The following is a 15,848-nucleotide window of genomic DNA, read 5'->3' on the forward strand; positions in this document are numbered from 1 at the left end:
GAGGGGTGGTGACACGAGGGCTGCTCTGCCTCCTCACCAGCACTGCAGGTCCCAGCAGAAGAGCGCTGCCATTTGCACAGTTGCATGTCCTTCCCCACACAGGAAGGCACAAACAAGCAGCTCTCCTGGCCGCATCCCCAAGTGGAAAATCCACTCTGGAATTACATGGAAACAAGAACTGACTATTTTCTGAACTTTCTGCTGCAGCTTCTCCTTCAAAACACTCAGAGCACTTTCCACATCAAAGGCAAGAGGCTGATCTGGCTGCGTTCGACATGGCCAGGGCTTTTTTCTTTTAACAAGTGGCACAGAGAGGATGGGGAATATGGTGCAATCAAGGAAATACCAACACAATGGGCTCCTCAGTGAGAGCTGCTGGCATGCAGTGATACCTCATGGCATCTGCAAAGTAATAAGCACTGGAAAGAGTTGCTCCAGCTAAGAAAAATGTAAATTGCTGAACTCAGAATTATTGTACAATCCCACAGACCTCAGCATGGTAGAATAGCAGAGAAGAAAAAAGCTGTATCAGAAGCTACAAGACATGCAGTAGTGAGCTGGGCTGTTTCATGCTCCTGACAGCTGACACGTTTACCAGCCAGCAGAAGCTTTTTGCTTTATGTTTAGATATCAGTGCGCATAGTCCTCATCTGTTACTTTAGCACTGTAGAACAGTGCTTGATAATTAGAACCAAGAACTGATTATGCAAGAATAGCACCCAACTTTTCTGGAGGACTCCAGCACGCCCTTGCGCCAGCGTGCTCTGAGCCCCAGTCAAAGCCCTGGTGATGGCAGCAGGCTAAGAAAACTGCACACAGCCATACCCTGCCCAAACCACACAGCCCTGCACAGTGCGATGCCCCCAGCCCTGCTGCATGCTGACCTTCCCACATCACAGCCACCAGTACCCTGCAGGCACGATGTGAGCGGGGGTCTCCTCCCTGCAGGACTGAGTTCAGCTGCATCCCACCCGGATGTGAATTTGGGAGATGTTTCAGGTCAAAGTTGTTTACCTTAGAAGAAAAAGCCACAGTTCAGAAGTTCTCTGCTTCTGCAGAACTGTCCATCACTCCGCCAATGCTCTGAGGAAACCAATCCCAACCAGGCCATGACAAAGATAGTCAAAAGGAAAGGAACCCAGGCCTGGTTTCTGGATGGGAAAAATAGAAAAGCACCCAGGGAATAACCATCAGAGCCATGAAGGAAGAAGCCACCCAGATTGTGAAAAGGCAGCAAGGAAAAACTTCCAGACATGGTTGAGGTGCTCTGGGGCTTCTCACATGGCCAGATCTGGGGAAAAGGCAGGGATTGGTGCAATGGATGTGTGAATTGATGCAAAATACATGACTCAATCTCTTGGGAAGTTCTGCCATTCTATGAGGAACTGAATTCCTCCCACTTTTTATGAAATAGATGCAAATTGCACACATTTCAATGCTTTTAAAGAGTTTGATTTATCAGGGGTCTGGGAAGTGGTGAATAGGAGTGAATCAGACGTAAATCAGCTGTCACAAACTTGGCTCGAACCAACGAAGAGAAATTCAATTCTAGTTTGCTAATGCCGTTATTAAGAGGTTTGGCAACACTTTGCTATAGGGATTGGAAGCACGTTGTGCAATTGAAATTTCACACCGCCAATACATCAAAGCAGCAGAGATGGGAATGTTTCACTGCAGGGTCCATCCCCTCACTTGCACAGATCCATGCCAACCTCAGGCACCTGCAGGAGCGCTCTGGGGCACCTTCTTATGGCTGTTTGATCAAACAGTGCAACTTCTACACAGGTAAAAAGGCAGTAAGGAGAAACCAAAAGCATGTCTATCAACCCTTCAGTTTAACAAAGCCACGTCCTACTTAGACAGCTTTGCGTATGGAAGCCTCACATTTTTCAACCGGCTGCGTTCTGTGCCTACTCAGTTATACATCCAACAGAAGGAGAGGACTTGTGCTTTTCTAATTTTACTTTGAGTGAGGATCCCAGTGTAGTTGTTGGATTTCCATTTTGTGCTTTGCGTCACACACAGATAGTTTCCCAGGGATGCTCTTACCCCAGCACTATCCATGCGATCACATCAAGGTAACAAACTGGATCCACAGATACCTTCCAAGCACCACTCCAATGACTGTGTGCCATTTGACAGAGCCACAGAGCTCCGTTATTCAGTGCAACCAGCAGGGAGACAACTGTGTCCCAAACCCACATAGTCTGTCAGTGAGGAAAGGAAGCTCATTGGTGTCCTCGATAACACACAGTATTCTTAGCATCTCTAAGCTCTGGCAGAAATAAAGGCTGTTTTGCACCACAAGTGATGATAAAGATATTTTCCATTCTCTTCAAATTCTTCTGCTTTCCTACAGCACTCAGACCAGACACATTCAGAAGGATTTTTGGCAGAAGAGAGGGGTGGTTACAGCAGGTGGAGCAGGAGGGGCGTTCAGCACAGCGAGGAGGATCATGCTGTGACCAACGTGTAGCTGGGGTTCCTCAGATGGCACATCCCCACAGCATACACCAGCTCCCCCAGCAGCCCACCTGCCCTGAGCAGACAAATCTCAACCCAAAGCCCCGAGAGGCAGCACAGGAGGCGAAGCCGTGCAGCTCTGCTCACTCACAGTGCCACCGACCCCGGGTGCTGTGCCACAGCATGAGGCTGCTTGGAGATGAAGAGGAATTGGGCTGTGCAGAGAGATGCCCCCCGGGCTTTTCCTGTGACTCACTCATTCCCTTTTCTGACAGGATCACTGGCTGCTGGGAGATTTCAGATCTGAAGACTTCAACTCTTAGATTTTTATTCTCAATCTGTCAAAACAATATTGAAAACAGACTCAAAACCGGGGGTAGAAGCATGAAGATGGGTAGGAAATTTGCAATTTGAACATGTTGCCATTTAACTGACCAGATTCTTCATAAATAATAATAGAAGCCAAACATTATCCTGACAGTGTGGTTCCATGTTTTCATTCCCTCCTGGGAACAGAGAGCAGAAGAGAACACCACACACCGTGGGGAAGCGGTGCAGCACAGAGCAGCGCGGGTGCTGTTGGCTGCAGGAGGGGGCCTTGCTCTTCAGCACCAGCAGCTCACACTTACAGTAAAACTGTGCCATCAGCTGTGTGTTCTGCACTCAGATCTTTGGCTCAAATTAAGGATTTTGGAAGCTGATTAAGCATCCATACATAGAAACGAATGTAGATTTAATGTCACTTTATAAAGTCACTTGCAATGTTTCCTGTTAAACAAGCGTGTGCTTTCAAAATCCTTACTTGGACTGTTTTCAAGTTTTAGTATAAGCAAGTTCAAGAGCCTTCTGTCATGTAATTCATTGCAGCTGATTTCACTTAATTTTCTATAAGCTGCCATGCTTAAAAGAGTTGCAATGTCTTTGGTTTAGAAAAATCATTAAGTGCTACTCCCAATAACTCCATGCTGATGAGCGCTGTGACCATTTGCCCACCACATCTTCCAGTTCTGTATAACACGAAAACAAGAATTTGCTTAAATTAAACTCAAAATGATTCTTACATAACAGAGAAGGCAAAGAATTAATGCAGCTGGTAGCACTGCCTTCAGCAGGTCAGGCTCAGTAATGCCCCAGTCAGAGGAGTCCTGACACAAAACAAAGTGATCCACTGGGAGCAGAAATCGTGCTTTATGGATGCAGGAAACTGCAAGCCCTATTCAATTTTTTCCCCCTTTATTTGTTCTTCTTTATGTGAGGACTTTGCAGACTGCTTGACAGACACGTCTGTATGCACAGCAAACCACCTCGTTAGCCAAACACCTCCTGGGGGAAGGCTAAAACCCTTTGGCAATGACCAGTATGTACACTGTTTAACACAGTTGATGGGTTTTGCCCTAAGAAAGGCTGAGGGCTAAAATGAGTTCAAGCAGTATATTACTTGGAAATCCTCCTTTGCTTTACGAGCTCAGGCTTAAAGGAGGTTTTACTGCACTCAGCAGCTTAACCCTCTCCTTGCTTACAATGGGTGCATTCAGCTGTGATGTCCTCATGACAATTAGGAGAACATTTAAATGTCAGCATACCATATTTACATGAAACCAGGAGGCAGTGAGGGCAGAAAACTTTGCAGCCCTTGAGTTGCTGTGGGAAATTCAGTCACTCTTGCAAATAATAGCAAGATACCTCACCAACACTTCACCCTGGTTCACTGAGAAAACTCCTCCCACCTAACTACTGCATTTGTTTTCTTTGTTTCTCATTGTAACTACCAACCCTGTGTAGCTTCTTAACACACATTAAAGTATCTGTGAGAATGGAGAGAATATGAAACACTGACCGAACATACAGAAACTTAATTGCATTAGGTCAGGGTTCAGACCTAAGCTGGGCGGTCATTGTGCAACAGGTAGAGGCAGACCCTGGTTTTACTTTCTGGGAGATTCATTGATGCCATTTCAGACAGAAACAGAACAAAGCGTTACATGTGAGGAAATAGTAACATCTCTATTTTGTGACTGAGGAAAGCAGAGTGATGCCAACAGCGAAGGAAAAGTTTCAGGTAAGGAAGCAGCATAAGATGGAGGTTTCAGAAACAAACATGCATGTAATTTGTCAAATGTAGACAAGGCCAAGATCTCATTGCACTTGCCTTCAGTGTAAGGCAGGGTGTCGTTTTCTGTTTGACGCATGCAGTGATTCCTGTGTTTGGTCTTTAGTTGCACATACTCAAATGTAAGAGTTCTGTTTCATGCAAGGATGCTTGACCTGTGCGCCACAAAAAGAATAAAAGGTGGTTCTCCATACACAAAGATGGCACATCATTAGGGCTACCTCCAACTTTGCCATACAGCATTAGGAATCAAAGACAGACAATCCAGAGACTGGTTGGCACACCATGGCAACAGAGGGTTTCTCCAGCCTGGCTACCTAATAAACGTTGGGCTTTTTTTTCTTTTTTTTTATGTTGCAGAATTGCAATAAGGGGACAGAAGCATGAAAATAACACAACAAGGGTCAAACATGCAAGAAGTTCTCTTAATTTTTCTATATCTTATCTGATATAAACCAGTTCAAGGCCAAGATACGGTGGGAAGAGGACACTATCAAATACAGTGTCTACTGTAACCAAAAGAAGTTGCTCTCAGTCTGGTTAGGAGGCAATAGGAATTGGTTTTATTCACAATTAATCGCACTAGGCTGTGATCTTGTTTACAATCCCTTTGGGAAAAGTGCTGAGAAGAATGAAGGTGTCTTTGACCTTCATCTCCTCAGCAGGATGGAGGTAGCACAGCCGTCTGTTTCCCGTTCCATCCTAATTTCCATGGCACAGCGCTGCTCATTTGGGAAACATGAAAAATACGGTTCAGTCAATTCCTCTGAGTTATTCTGAAGGAATTCAGCTCTCCATAAGATGGAAGGTGATTGAAATTCTATGGCTCCACTTTAAGTTATTGAAAACAGAAAACTGTCAGCTGCACAGAACTGAAAACAGTCCAGTATCTTAGCAGAATGTATTAGAGCCCACTATTTTGCTATTATTTATTGCTCATTTTCAATCCTTCATATCCACACCAGAGGTTTTCCCCAAGTTCATATGAGCACACACAGAGCCAGCAGTCTCGTCCTCAGGTAAATGGGAGCCCCCAGCAGCAAGGAGCCCAGAAACAGGGAATTCAGTGCAAAAGCTGGAGCTTTCATCCACTTTGTTACTCAGATTGAGAGTGGTTGGAGAATTTTCTTCTAAGAGTGTAATAAGTCAATCAGCTGCAGTTTGTCTATGTTAAATTGCATCTCTACATTGCATTATATTCAGTTATTGTGGCTCTTCTTTCTGTCCATCCAGAACTGGCAGCATACTCACAGCATTAACCCCTGCTGTATTGAGTATTTACAGCTATGCAGTCAGGTATAACAGAACAAAATTATGTCAGGGAGTAGAGGTGGCAGCAATGCATTTTGTCAGGTTTCCAAGCTGTTTGCAGTTCAGAGGTTTCAAACCCATGTTATTTCTTCTCCTTACAGGGAGATGAGGGCCTGGTCCTGCCTCTGAGGACCACTCTCATGGGGTCACTATAGGGTTGTGTCCTGCTGCTCCTGACTGCCAAAAGCAGCTCTGTTGATGGAGAATTCAGTAAGAAACAACATTTTGCAAGTACCCCACACAGAGAAATCAAGATTTCACTATTGGAAATAAGTTAAGTTCCATCTATCACACTCTCCCTTCAGGGCTGATGGGTGGGAGAGAGTCTAATCGCCTTCTCCCCTCCAGCTAAGCAGTCAATCAGCTCCCAGCAAGCCGGCCAAGCAGCTGCTCAGCCAGAAAAGTAAAGCAATATTGTCAGACAGATGAGCTCCCAGACACCTCTGAAACACATGTAGACAATTATGACCAACATGAATACCTCTCCCCCAGAGCCTGACAAAGGCTCAGTGTGCCGCAGTCAGAGCTCTGCAGGACGAGAGCTTCACCATAGGTCCCACTACAGTGTTGCTTGCAGCTCATTGATTGCTCAGTGTGCTCTTTCCAGGGGCACAGCCACACTTAGTTCTGCAGCCAGTCTTGAGCCCAACCTGGCAGCCCACCATGCCCAAGCCAATATTTCACTCTCCTCCAATTTCTAAGCCAATAATCAAAACTGCAAAGCCCTGTATGGTCCTCTGATCACTGCAAAGCACCTAGGAATGGTTCTGAGTAACTGTGCCTCCTCCAGATTTATTCTTACTCTGGGAAGATCGGGTGCAGGAGGCAAGAAGGGCCAGGAGCATTAGGTGAGAAATTAGAAGTACGAGCACTGCTATCACAACAGCTCTGCTGCCCAAACTCTTCAGTGCCACAGCAGCTTGCACACTTTGCAGCAATTAAACTAGAAAATGGGGACAGGTCAGTGTGTGCACACGTTCACAGCTTCAGGTGAACCCACAGAAGATGAATGGTTGTTCACAAAATCAGACCCACCTGGGTTTCTATTGAAGTGCTGATAAGGCAAATTACCCACAGCACAGGTTTCATTAATTCCCTGTATTTAAAGGAAACAGATTGCCCTGTCCATAGAGACAATGAGCAGGTAAAACAATGACCAAAGGAGAAAACTCAACAAAATACATCTTGGAATTCAGATTTCAACCTGTTTTCCATGAGCAAAAAGCCCAGCTCTAAAGCAATCCTCCCAGAGCATGTGAGACAGCTGCAATAACCCCTTTTAGCAGTCAGATTTCGGAGGTATCCGCATTACATCAGGAACACACTCTGTCTGCAGCTCTCTATTCCCTGTGCGGGCACTTGCTGTTTGTTCAAGTAAAACCCAAATCTGACCTTGAAAACTGCAGGCAGAGTGAGGCATTATGTAAGCAGTGACAGCTGAAGTTAAACAAACATCGCAGAAGTAAGATGTGCATCACAAAGGGAAAGGAGAGGTCTTCTGCCAGACAGGAATGCAAAGCAGCAGCACTCCCCAGGTATGAGCTGCTGTTGATGCACACTCCTGATATTGCAGACACCAACAACATTAATGGTGGTGGAATTTTTTTTTAAAGAACAACTAACAACTCTTTAATCAGCTCTTGGACTACCTCAGTCACACCTCATCCAGACAGCACGAGTTCAATGCTAAAACGCCCAGAACCAAACTTCTGCAGACAGGATAATTTAAATTGCCAGATCACAACAAGGACATTTGTTCAAATGGTATTTTGCAAGTGCTGGAATATGATGCAATTAAGCACCCATAGCCATGTAAAGACAACAATGTGAAAAGGAATGTGTCCATGGCTCTGCTTTGGGCTGGTGGAGGTGTTGCACTCCTCCAGTCACTGTTTGCAGGGACTCAGATCCCGTTTGGCACTGCTGAGCTTTCCTGACTGCTCCCCATATCTCCTTGCTGAGAACGAATGGCTTCCAGCAGAGAAACACTCGTACTGATGGGTCACTGTGGGGGAGAAGCAGAAAACATGCTCCAAAACTGAAAGGTGGGTGATACCTTTATCCAACTGGTTTGTTTGAAGGCAGAGTGCTGTCCTGGTATTTCAGAACAGCTGAAAGGAATGTCCATATATTTGCAAATCCAAATTCATTCAAAAATGAAAGAATGGGACCAGCGGCTTCTCAGGTGGTAAGGGTACCTCTGGGATGCTCAGAGGGGCAGCAGGGAGACAAAATAGCACACTGCAGTACAAGTTGCTTTAGAACTCTGATCTGTGGATGACGGCATAAATATTCATGGAGCATTCAATGAAGCGTACAATGTACCATGAACATCAACAGAACTAATTGTATTCCTAATTAGAGGTGTTTTATTGCATCTACACCAGAGAAACTCCGCTGTGCTGATCACGCCGTGATAGAACACTGCTGCCCATGGAAGGTGCAGTGACCCACATTGCCACTCAAAGCATCACTAATCTTTATATTCCCCATCATTGGTGCACATAAAAGCTGTCAGGCCCAACACCATTATAATTAGTAAAGCTCTAAAATACACTCCCCAAATTTGAGCGCTGCTACATCCATTTGAAAATCCCCTAAATCGGTTATTCCATTTCGGAAGATGAAGTAGACCCGAATGCTTCACGTATGGCACCCATGTTTGGGTGCTGTGTCCAGCAGTGCGCTCCCCTCCCAGGGCTGTGTGCTGCTGAGTGCCTGCAGGGTTCCACCACTGCAGCTCCCCATGCACCGACAGGAGCTGATCCAGCAGCTGCTCAGAAATTTCCTAAGCAGAACTGCCTGAAAAAATCGTTCTTAGAAAGACCTGTCCAGCCCTTTGCATTCTTTCACCCCAGAACAAACAACAGAATTGTCCCTAGACTGTGATACTGGCAGAAGAATACCGAGCAGAGCAAAACCACGGCTTGCTCGGGGTGTGCAGATCAGCCCTTAAGCACCTCCAATCACCCAACCAGGCTGAACGGCCCTCCTGAAACAGAGCAGCTAATGGCAGCAGTCAGCAGAGCTCGAGAGCAGCCCTCGGGCTGAGGCGTTAAAGCAGGAATTGGGTCCTCAATGGGATGATCAGCTGATAGCTACAAAGCAGTCAGCTTTGTACACGAGAAAATTGTATGTACATATCAGAAGCAATTTGAAGAAACTCAGATAAGTAATACTTCCTAGGCCTTCCATAAATCTAAGGTAAATTTTCATCACCTGTTTAAATATCATGAGCAGCTCTGTGCCATCACCACACTGCTCAGCACTGGGAACTGGAGCAGCCCTTCCACAACCTGCAGTGTGCAAAGCCTGCAGTGCCCAGGCTGCCCCTGGGTCATGTTTGCAGGGAGAGAGAAAGATGCCTCAACCTGCTGCAGGCTCTGAAGGCACAAAGAAATGCACATCCAAACCAGTAATAGAAGGAACCAAGGTTGGCTTCCAAGGAAGAAACAAGCCTGAATTCTCCTGGGAAAATATTAATGTGCAGGATGCCTAATTGAAACCAAGAGGTATCCTCCTGATTTCTTCCATCCAAACAACTGGCACCGTGCCTCAGAAACACAGATTCTCAAAAGCCGTTGACATTCCCAGAGGTACATCAGTTCATGCAGTGCAGATAGAATTCAAAGAGCAGATCAGTGCACAGCAATGCAGCTCTCAGCCTCTGTGCCCCCCACAGCAGGGCTGTGTCTCCACACCGGGCACAGCACACCTGGCCAGCACTCCCAGCCCCACCTCCTGCTCAGCCCACAGCATGCACCCCAGCACACCTACAGCCCCCACAGACATGAGAACCAGAGCAGAACAAAAAGGATTACAAAAACAAAAATAAAATCACTGCCTTTATCTGCCCACCCTCTGGCATAGGCTGGGGCTGGCACCTCCTGTCCCCATTCACAGCAATAAGCAAAGACTGATCTGTGCAGAAGCTGACCCGGAGCTCTCAAGGCACAGAGTACGTCACAGAGCAGACAGACTTGCTCTTAGTTTTGTCGCTCTGTTCCAATCAGTGCTTTGTGTTCACTTAATGGGCATAAAACATCAGCATTTGAATTCGGTTCATCTCTGAAGGAGGCAAACATTTCCTCTTTGCTCAGCGAGCGGTGCTGACACAGCGCTCACATTTAGCGGCACCACTTCCATATGCCGGAGCACTAAAAGACGATTCGTGCCTCTGTGCCAGCATCACTAATTGCAAACACACACAGAAAGTTTACACCAGACCTGCTCTGCTGGAAAACGTCGCTGAATTAAGAGCTATTAAATAACCACAGACAACATTTCATTAAACACTGTCAAAAGTGTCAAAACAAGGCATCGCTGTATTAGTGCTCCATCTCCAAGTTTGTTATTATTTTTAATAAAAAGCAGATTCAGCAGAGAAAGATGGCATTGTGATTGATCTTAGATCTGCAACATTTCACTTAGATGCAGCAATCACGTTCCATTCTCCCCGTAACTGCACAGGGCTCGGTACTAACTGATGGCAATGACTCCACAGCCACTGCAGGGAGCACAGCACAGTGAGATCCCTCCTGGGGACAGTTTCTGGAAACACAGCACAGGAGCACCCACCCCATGTGCACCCTTTGCTCACACAGCTGGAGCTCACCCTAGGCTGCATGCAGCAGATCCCACACACCACTGCTGGGAGTGAGCCCAGCTGCAGAGCTGCCCTGCAGAGCTTCTCTGACAGGCCCAAACACAGTCATGGGGCATAAAGAAGGGATTTTATGGAGGGAAATGGACAAATTGCAATTAAATGATTGCCATTTAATTCATGATCTTCTAGGCCCTCAGTTATAGCGATATTATGGAGTAAGTCCAAGATGCAACTCCCCACCAATGCAGCAGCACAGAGAGGTGCCTCCAGGGGCTCACAGACAGCAGGCTGCAGGCTCACAGCTCTTCCAGCAGAGTGCTGGAACCACGCTGGGATGCAGACCCAACCCAGCTGGGCCTGTTTTCACATCCTCACTTTGTCTACCTTTGGTTTATCCACAATTCCAGCAAAGCTGGGATCCCAAACAGTGGAGCAGAAGTGATATTTCAGTGACATCTAGAAGAGGCATTTGGCATAGCCTGGCAAAACCCACAGCCTCCTGCAGCTCAGACAGATGCACAACCATGAGCAGCCTAACAACAAGTCAGCAGCTGCTGGAGAACCCATGGGAAGGAGAGGTACCGGGCACCTCACAGAGAGCATCTGCAGAGCGCTGCAGGGACCCCCAGCCCTGCACAGGGTCTGTGCTGCTGGGGATGCTGCAGAACCAGCATGGTACACAGCTGCCAGCAGGAGCCAGAACCATGGTGCTTCACTGCTACAACCACGGGTTGGATTTATGGTTGTTTGTTTTCAGCTTCAACACTAATGCATGTCTACAGCTCTATTGCTGCCTTCATCTGCTGCAATTACTGGCACGCACTCTATGACATAAAGAAATGTAAGCCTATAAATAAAGACAGAGGTAAATCAGGTTTTCCCTTCAGCCCCTCGAGCAGGGAGGATACTGACATGGCTGCACACTGAGCTCTGCAAGCATGCAGTGCATGGCAGCAGGACACGTGCATTCCCTGACCACTCCTGCTGCACCGCAGGGCACAGCCACGTAGCGCTGCCCACAGCCATGCATGGTGAAGCAGCAGAATGTGTGTGCAGAGGCAGCAGTGAGAGCCACCAAACCTCATGTAAATACAGTATTGATTTTTTCTTCCTCCAGATGGTGCAATTCAGAAAAAAATTGTTTTTAAATTATGCCTTGCAGAAACACCGAGAAGTGCAGCTAATAACGGGCATATTTCAGGTGCACGCTGACCTCCTTTCCTCCCATCACGCTGCAGCACGCGAGCGCTTGCTGTGAATTACCTGCAGCCCATGAGCCTGAGCAGAAGGTGCTCTAATTGGAACCACAGCCCTCAGCCACTGCTCGTTTGTGTTCCAGTAGCACTCAAAGATGGCTGCAGAAAACAGCTCTGATTAATTGCAGTGTTTGGTATAATTCCCACCTCCCTTTGAAAGGAAAATAGCAAGACTATTCTGGATAAAATGGTGTGAGTGCTGAGCCTTACCCCTGCACACTGTGCTTCAGGTGGTTTACAACAGTGGCGGAGCACTGGGCAGAGCCATGTGGGGCTCTACGGATGTGGGGAGCAGCAAAGGAGTGGGGGCCTCCGGGTCTCTGAGCTGGAAGGGCCACATCGGCATCAGCACCTCCTGGTGTGAAGAGCTGCAGCATCTCTCCTGTCCTCTCCCACCAAAATTGACAGGGAGATCCCAACCCCCCCAGCAGGTGCTGGAACAGATTTGCAAAGCAAAGCCAGGAATGAAAATGCTTCCCCAGCAACCCGCTGCTCGTGAGAAATGGGGATACCTGCACTGCCTTCCCCCACCCCCGAACTCCACCAGCACCACCAACACAATGAGGTGCTCAGTAACACAGCAATCCTCTGTGTGCAACCACATTCCTTCCTCCAGCACTGTGCAGAGCAGGTCTTACAGAGAATGCAATGTTTTTCCCTACACTCCCACATTTCTATGAAGGACCAACAACTCCTCAACTCACCCCAGCATTGCTCACCCCTCCAGCACTGCATCCCATGGCCCCGCTCCTCCTGCACTGCACCAATGGCACAACTTAGGGAAAACAATCCTGCTGTGGCACTCTGGCCGTATTCCCGGCGCCTCACAAAGTGCTGTAAGTAGGTCACTGTGCAGCACAAAGCCTCCCAGGTAACAGCACTGCCCAGCAGGAAGGTGACCAGCAGAGGGGAAGGATGCACTGCACGTGAGTAATGGGCTCACAGTCATCTTAGAGCACTTCGTGCACTACAACCATAACCATACTCGATCAGGTCAAAAACTGAAGAGAAGTGTGAATAACTGATGGAAATCCACAGATTTTTGCATACAACAGTTGTTACTGATTTGCTGTTGTGTTTTCAAATACAACTGCAGTTCTCTCTCCCAGAGTCTCAGCTGACACATAGGAAGAGCTCCTCTGGTAGCAGAGCACTCCTCACACTGCGTTATTATTAATTACTGCCATTGCTTGCTTTGGATTTTCCCCCAGTAAAGGGCAACCTATGGGTCCTGCAATGCCCTCAGCGAGCCGTGCTGTGCCCTCACAGCTGACAGGTAGCAGAGCTGTACTGCACTCTCAGAGCAACATGCGTTACAGTTACTTGTTAATGAGATTTATTCCAGCACTTTGTTTTCTTTGTGGCACAACAACTCAGAACCTCCACAGCCCTCCCACAACAGCTTGCTGCCTGGTTTGTCGTATTTAAGACAGCCTTCCTAAGGTGTAAAGAGGTGAAAAGCTGAAGGCAGGAAGAAGGGAAGCTTGCTGATAAGCTGATGCAAAACCTTGATTTGTGTCAGCCTGGAATAACTCCTGCTCCACAGCAGCACCTCCTGCACACCTCATACCAGCAGTGCTGCTGGCTGGGCACACGCAGCACTGCAGGAGACCCAGACCAGAGTCACCATGCACATGGAGCCCTACGCACCTCCACCCACCGTCCCCCCGCTGCCCCTGTAGGTTTCCTACCTGCAGCCATAGCTAGGGGCAGACAGACAGCAGCCAAGGACTGTACCCACTGCTGAGACCAAACCAGTCCTGGGAAGAGCAGCAACACCTGCATCCTGTTAACACTGATGGGATTTGATAAAGCTCCAGCAGGGCCCCAGGTGCTTCCATCACAGCCCCAGCAGCACCACCACTCCCCTACCCCACACCTGTGTGGCAGTACCTTCTCCTGCTGTGCCCAACATGAGATGCTCTCCCTCAAGGAGCCAGGGGTAGGAGCTGCAGCACTCAAATGTTGTTTTATATAATGAGATTCATTACAGTTTGATCGATTTTCTGTGCATAAGTATTTGCAGAAGCTTTTTATCTTCTTTCTAAGAGTTGTATCTTTGTCCCCAAGTGCTCAGAAAGGCAGCGGGGGGCTGAATGGGGGCAGCGGGGCTGGGATGATACTTGTGGCTCCCACTGACCCTTAGGAGGTGCCCACGAGACAGCTGACTGCAGGCAGTAGAAGGTGGGGATGTGGCACTGCTCCCATGGGGCACCTGCCTGCCGGCTGCTAGCAGCACCACAGGAAAGAGCCCAGCACCACTCAGCAATGGATCAGGAAGCGTTTGTTCAGCTTTTAGAAAGGAATAACAGCATAAAAAAAAACCCTCTTCTATAAAGTACATTCTGTCCAATGTCCTGTTTTTGTAAGGCTACACCATAATTGAACTGAGTCATCTCACGGCATTACACCACGGCTTGATCTAATTTTCCTAATATTTCCCCCCCATCTGTTCCATCATTGCAGGACAAATTGTCACCTTGTGAGTGAAGGACAGAATAAAATGCAGTAGCTGGGGATTGTTGTAACTTATGCTTAAAGTTTGTCCCGCTCCTCCATTGCTCCAGGCAGTCCTGCACAGAGCAGCCAGGAGCGACACAGCGGTACCACAATTGTGCCCAGAGCCAGACCAGCACCTGGTGCAGTGGCCAGAGGACACGTGGGGACCCTCCAGCACCAACTGGTTTCTCCTCCACCTCCTCCGCAGAACTGCTAGAATCCCAGAATCATTAATGTTGGAAAAGACCTCTCAGATCCCTAAGCCCAACCCCAGCACACCCCACCATGCCCACTCACCATGTGCCCCAGTGCCACACCTGCACTGTTCATGGACACCTCCAGGATGGTGACTCCTCACTCCAAGGGCAGCTGTGCCAGCTCTGACTGCTCTTTTGGAGGAGAAAGTTCCAGAGCCCGTCCTGCTGCTGGTTCCATGCAGGCCCACGAGGGCAGTGAGGCCACATGTGGTTGTGCATCCCTGCCTCCAAAGTGGGGGAATGGATTTGTCCTTTCAATTCTCTTTAATTCTTGAGGAGAGTGATTTCTCCCCAACCTGTGCCCATCACCTTTTGCTGCCCATCAATGTGTCCATTCCCTCAGTGGGGGCAGTGGGAGCTCTCTGTGGTGCTCACAGCTCCACGTGTCTCATGGCAACGGGAATAGGCAAAGATCACCCGCGGCCACGGAAGGTTAAAAGCTTTTCCATTAGCAACTTCGTTGGACGATTTTGTGAAAAGATAAAGCGCTATGAGAAAATAAAGACTTGTCATTTACCTCTGCAAATAATTCAGGGCTGATAATGAGAATGAATCAATCAAGGCAGATTAATCCTATTGCAAGGCCTTCCAGTGGGGGGTGGATGGGAAAAGCACACTAAGCCCTGGCACTGCAATGGCTGCTCTGAGTTTTGCAAAAGAGGATTGCCAAAGGGAGCCCAGCCTGCTTTGGCTGAAGACTCTGATGATTAAAATGAATGAGAACCAAAGCACAAGTGAGTGAGAAATGGGTCTGGAGGAACTCTATAGAGGAACTGGAGAACATGCCATTGAGACAGGAGCTCTGTGCTCAGAGCCTGCACATTGCCAGCATGGAGCACACGGCAGAGATGAATGTGGGTGACGTGAGCAGGAGCAAGGTAAGGTGCACAGCTGGGCTGAGCCGTGCCTGCTGGGACAGAGCGTGCTGCACATCCTTGGTGTGGGGAGACTGCACCGCTAAGGGTGAGCTCCAATTTCTGCACGGGGCAGAGCCAGCACCTGACACTGGGACCATTTGTGTTTCATAGGACAGGCATCTGGCAGATAACAAAAACCAGGGCATTCACTGTCCCTTCCCACCAAGAGATCCCAGTGACCTGTGATTACAGTGCCGTCCCTCCAAATGTCAGAAACGTTCACAGCACATTCTGTTTGCATGGCAGCACCAGATGTGAGAGTCTCTTCAGGGTGGCTCTCAGAACCATGTTCTCCGCCCAGTGCAGCGCCTTTCACACCAGGCACTCTGAATGGACCATGGGAACAAATGCCATCGTTTGGTTCTCTGCAGGGACTGAATTGTACATATTCTTTATCTCCCTCTAAATACTAAAACATAATGGAACTTT

The sequence above is a fragment of the Gallus gallus genome, chromosome 13 (genome assembly GCF_016699485.2).
Source record: "Gallus gallus isolate bGalGal1 chromosome 13, bGalGal1.mat.broiler.GRCg7b, whole genome shotgun sequence".
NCBI classification, from domain to species: Eukaryota; Metazoa; Chordata; class Aves; order Galliformes; family Phasianidae; genus Gallus; species Gallus gallus.